The sequence below is a fragment of the Taudactylus pleione genome, unplaced genomic scaffold (assembly GCF_031769625.1).
Source record: "Taudactylus pleione unplaced genomic scaffold, aTauple2 ptg000176l, whole genome shotgun sequence".
NCBI classification, from domain to species: domain Eukaryota; kingdom Metazoa; phylum Chordata; class Amphibia; order Anura; family Myobatrachidae; genus Taudactylus; species Taudactylus pleione.
This window is the reverse complement of record NW_028284578.1, coordinates 2,894,063-2,900,062: the sequence shown is the minus strand read 5'-3', so window position 1 is coordinate 2,900,062 and position 6,000 is coordinate 2,894,063.

Below are 6,000 nucleotides of genomic sequence, written 5' to 3'. Positions count from 1 at the left end.
CATATATCATACACACATAAGCAACACTCCCCCCACACACACATATATACATATATCATACACACATAAGCAAGCACCCCCCCACACATACACACATCATATACACATAAGCAAGCACTCCCCCCACACACACATATATACATATATCATACACACATAAGCAACACTCCCCCCACACACACATATATACATATATCATACACACATATATCATACACACATAAGCAAGCACTCCCCCCACACACACATATATACATATATCATACACACATAAGCAAGCACCCCCCCACACATACACACATCATATACACATAAGCAAGCACTCCCCCCCCACACACATATATACATATATCATACACACATAAGCAACACTCCCCCCACACACACATATATACATATATCATACACACATAAGCAACACTCCCCCCACACACACATATATATATCAGGGGTGAGCGGGTTCGGATTTCTGAAATCCGAACCCCCCCGAGCCCCCCCGATCCGAGTCCGATCCGAGTCAGGCTCGACTTTTCCCGCCTGACTCGGATCTGAAATCGAGGCAAAACGTCATCATCCCGCCTTCCGAGTCTCGCGGGTTTTGGATCCTATATAAGGTACCCGCGTCGGCGCCATTTTCTCACTCGGCTGTGGACAGTGAAGAGGGAGGGTGGGAGTTAGGGCTGTGTAGTGTAGTGTAGTGTAGTGTAGTGCTGCTGTTGTCCACTACTTCAAAGTCCATAGGGGCTGTCTGTGTTGTGCTGTGCTGCTGTTGTTAATAGGGGCTGTGTCCACTACTTCAAAGTCCATAGGGGCTGGCTGGACTGTGTTGTGCAGTCAGTTCTCCATAGGGGCTGTGTCCACTACAAAGTCCTGTGCAGTGTCCCAGTCCTAAAGGAGTGCTGTAGTGTTGTCCAGGGGGTGCTCTGTCCATCAGGGGTGCTCCCCCCAAGTGCTAAAAAAATAATATATTTTCTGTGTTTGTGAATTGTGTGCGCAGTAGCCGCACGTGCATCAACAAAGTAGTGCCAAGCGTGCACCTGTGTCATAAGTAAAGGGCCGGCTGGCTTGACCGTTAAAGGGTGCTGTAACCCCCGAAAGTACACTCCAGTCCAAACCAAAAAAAAAATTATTTTCTGTGTTTGTGAATTGTGTGCGCAGTAGCCGCACGTGCATCAACAAAGTAGTGCCAAGCGTGCGCCTGTGTCATAAGTAAAGGGCCGGCTGGCTTGACCATTAAGGGTGCTGTAACCCCCGAAAGTACACTCCAGTCCAAACCAAAAAAAAATATATTTTCTGTGTTTGTGAATTGTGTGCGCAGTAGCCGCACGTGCATCAACAAAGTAGTGCCAAGCGTGCGCCTGTGTCATAAGTAAAGGGCCGGCTGGCTTGACCATTAAAGGGTGCTGTAACCCCCGAAAGTACACTCCAGTCCAAACCAAAAAAAAATTATTTTCTGTGTTTGTGAATTGTGTGCGCAGTAGCCGCACGTGCATCAACAAAGTAGTGCCAAGCGTGCGCCTGTGTCATAAGTAAAGGGCCGGCTGGCTTGACCGTTAAAGGGTGCTGTAACCCACAAAGTACACTCCAGTCCAAACCAAAAAAAAAATTATTTTCTGTGTTTAGCCGCACGTATATATCAAATCGATATAACATAAATGGAGGACCAAACTTTCTCCGATAAAAATAAAATAGAGAAAGATCAAGAACCACTTCCTCCTAGTGCTGAAGCTGCTGCCACTAGTCATGACATAGACGATAACATGCCATCAACGTCGTCTGCCAAGGCCGATGCCCAATGTCATAGTAGAGGGCACATACAATCCCAAATGGCAAAGTTCAGGAAAATGACCTTGAAAAAGACATTTAAATCAGCTGAAGAGAAACGTAAACTTGCCAATATGCCATTTACGACACGGAGTGGCAAGGAACGGCTAAGGTCGATCCCTAGTATGTTCATGACTAGTGGTTCAGCTTCACATGACGATGGAAGCCCTCCTCCCACTAAAAAAATCAAAAGAGTTAAGCTGGTAAAAGCACAGCGAAGAACTGTGCTTTCTAAGAAGATATCACAAATCCCCAAGGAGAGTCCAAGTGTGGTGGTGGTTGCGATGCCTGACCTTCCCAGCACTGGACGGGAAGAGGTGGCTCTTTCCACCATTTGCACGCCCCCTGCAAGTGCTGAAAGGAGCACCCACAGTCCACTTGCTGATATGCAAATTGAAGATGTCACTGTTGAAGTACAACAGGATGAGGATACTGGTGTAGCTGGCGCTGAGGAGGAAGTTGGCGAGGAGGATTCTGATGGTGATGTGGTTTGTTTAAATCAGGCTCCGGGGGAGACAGTTGTTGTCCGTGGGATGAAAAAGCCCATCACGGTCATGCCTGGGCAGAAGACCAAACATTCCACCTCTTTGGTCTGGCAATATTTCTATCCAAATCCGGACAACAACTGTCTTGCCATATGTACCATATGTAAAGGTGAAATAAGTAGGGGTAGGGACGTCAACCACCTAGGAACATCCTCCCTTATACGGCACCTGCAGCGCGTTCATAAAAAGTTACTGTCAAGTTCAGAAACTTTGGCTAAGACCGTAAGCAGTCCAGGGACACCTAAATCCCGTTGTCCTGTTGTATCCAAGCGCCTGCAAACCACACCGTCAACTCCCTCCTCGTCAATTTCCTCCTTAGTTTGGATCGGAAGTAGTCCTGCAGGCCATGTCACTGGCATGACTGACTCTCCTATCCGGGATTCCTCCGGAGGATCCTGCATTGCTACGCCTACTGCTGCCGCTGCTGCTGTTGCTGCTGCTGGGAGTCGTTCATCATCCCAGAGAGGAAGTAGGAACACCACTACTTTTACTAAACAATTGACCCTCCAACAGTCCTTAGCGAGGAGGATGAAGTACGACAGCAGTCATCCTGAAGCAAAACGTATAACTGAGGCCTTGACTGCTATGTTGGTGTTAGACGTGCGTCCGGTATCCGCCATTAGTGCAGTGGGATTTAGACAATTGATGGAGGTAGTGTGTCCCCGGTTCCAAATCCCGTCTAGATTCCACTTCACTAGGCAGGCGATACCGAGACTGTACAGAAACGTCAGAAAAAGTGTCCTCAGTGTCCTGAAAAATGCCGTTGTACACAATGTCCACTTAACCACGGACATGTGGACAAGTGGAACAGGGCAGACTAAGGACTATATGACTGTGACAGCCCACTGGGTAGATGTATCACCTTACGCAGCAACAGCAGCAGCATCACCAGTAGCAGCATCTCAGAAATGCCAGCTCGTTACAAGGCAGGCTACGCTGTGTATCACCGGTTTCAGTAAGAGGCACACCGCCGACAACCTCTTAGAGAAACTGAGGGAAATCATCGCCCAGTGGCTTACCCCACTTAGACTCTCCTGGGGATTTGTGATATCTGACAACGCCACCAATATTGTGCGGGCATTACATCTGGGCAAATTCCAGCACGTCCCATGTTTTGCTCACACAATAAACTTGGTGGTGCAGAATTTTCTGAAAAGCGACAGGGGCGTGCAGGAGACGCTTTGGGTGGCCCGAAAAATTTCTGGCCACTTTCGCCATTCAGCGACTGCGTGCCGAAGACTGGAGCGCCAGCAAACACTCTTGAACCTGCCCCGCCATCACCTGAAGCAAGAGGTTGTGACGCGGTGGAACTCAACCCTCTATATGCTTCAGAGGATGGAGGAGCAGCAAAAGGCCATACAAGCCTATACATCCACCTATGACATAGGCAAAGGAGGGGGTATGCACCTGACTCAAGCGCAGTGGAGAATGATTTCCGTGTTGTGCAAGGTTCTCCAGCCCTTCGAACTTGCCACACGTGAAGTCAGTTCAGACACTGCCAGCTTGAGTCAGGTCATTCCCCTCATCAGGCTTTTGCAGAAGCAGCTGGAGAAAGTGAAGGAGGAGCTAAGACGGAGCGATTCCGCTCGGCATGTGGGACTTGTGGATGAAGCCCTTCATTCGCTTTGCCAGGATTCCAGGGTGGTCAATCTGTTGAAATCAGACCACTACGTTTTGGCCACCGTGCTCGATCCTAGGTTTAAAGCCTATGTGGTGTCTCTCTTTCCGGCCGACACAAGCCTGCAGAGGTGCAAAGACCTGCTGGTGAACACACTGTCAGCTGAAGCGGAACGTGACACGTCAACGGCTCCTTCTTCATTTTCTCCTGCAACTGGGGCTGCCAGGAAAAAACTTAGGTATCCTAAGCAACCCGCTGGCGGTGATGCAGGGCAGGCAGGACCAAGTTTGGACATCTGGTCCGGACTGAAGGACCTGGCAACAATTTCTGACATGTCTACTGTCACTGCATATGATACTGTCACCATTGACAGAATGGTGGAGGATTACATCGGTGACAGCATCCAAGTAGGCATGGCAGACAGTCCATACCTGTACTGGCAGGAAAAAGAGGCAATTTGGAGGCCCCTGTACAAACTGGCTCTATTTTACCTGAGTTGCCCCCCCTCCAGTGTGTACTCCGAAAGAGTGTTTAGTGCAGCCGGGAACCTTGTCAGCGAAAGGCGTAGGAGGTTGCTTCCACAGAATGTGGAGAAGATGATGTTCATCAAAATGAATTATCAGCTCTTCCAGTGAGACCAGCCTCCAGAAGGTACAGAGGGACCTGTGGTGGTGGATTCAAGTGGGGACGAGTTAATACTTTGTGAGGATGAGGATGTACACACTGAAGAGGGTGAGGAATCGGTGGATGAGGAGGATGAGGATGACTTCTTGCCTCCATAGAGCCAGTTTGTGCAGGGACACATTAATTGCCAGCTTGTTTTGTGGGGGCCCAAACGAACCAATCATTTCAGCCACAGTTGTGTGGCAGACCCTGGCGCTGAAATGATTGGTTTGTTAAAGTGTGCATGTCCTGTTTATACAACATAAGGGTGGGTGGGAGGGCCCAAGGACAATTCCATCTTGCACCTCTTTTTTTTATTTGCATTATGTACAGTTTGGGGCCTAGTTTTTCAAACTGCCATCCTGTCTGCCACTGCAGTTTCACGCCTAGATGGGTCACGTGTTTGTGCCGCCCACTCGTGTCGCTTAGCATAGTCATCCAGCTACCTCGGTGCAACGTTTTGGACATAAAAACACTATTGTGAGGTGTGAGGTGTTCAGAATAGACTGGAAATGAGTGGAAATTAAGGTTATTGAGGTTAATAATAGCATAGGAGCAGAAAAACCTACAAATTCTGTGATTTTAGCTGTTTTTATGCTTTTTTTAAAAAAAATACAGATCCAAAACACAAAACCCAGAACCCAAAACACGGAAGGGTGGTTTTGGCAAAACCAATCCAGATCCAAAACACGAAGAAAGATCCAGATCCAAAACCAAAACACAAAACACGAAAAGTGGCCGGTGCACACCCCTAATATATATATATCATACACACATATATCATACACACATAAGCAGCACTACCCCCACATACACATATATACATATATCATACACACATAAGCAGCACTCCCCCCACACATATATACATATATCATACACACATAAGCAAGCACCACCCCCCCCCCCCCACACACACACACACACACATATATAATATCTAAACAGCAAGGAACAGAGAGACAGACAAGATGAGCAGGATATACGGTTAATAACAGACCAGGAAGTCACTACTTCAGATGACTGATAGTAGCTGATACGCAAGATGATGAACAGGTGACATAAAGAACCACAAAGCAACTGGGAAAAGTAATGCAATACAAAAATAACAGGTACAGGGACTAAACAGCTCTACAATCCAGACAGTCACAACCAAGGGCCTGATTCACTACAGATCGCTATTGAGATTGCAGTTGCAATTACGCACACAGTTCTAGTGCAAAACTATGCTAATGAATGCTATCGCTATGCCGTTGCAGCCTCACATAAGGATGCCCACTTTCCCTTACTCACATCCGTAATACTCTGCAAGTCTGCGAAACCATTGGTAACATCGAGTACCATAGGAGC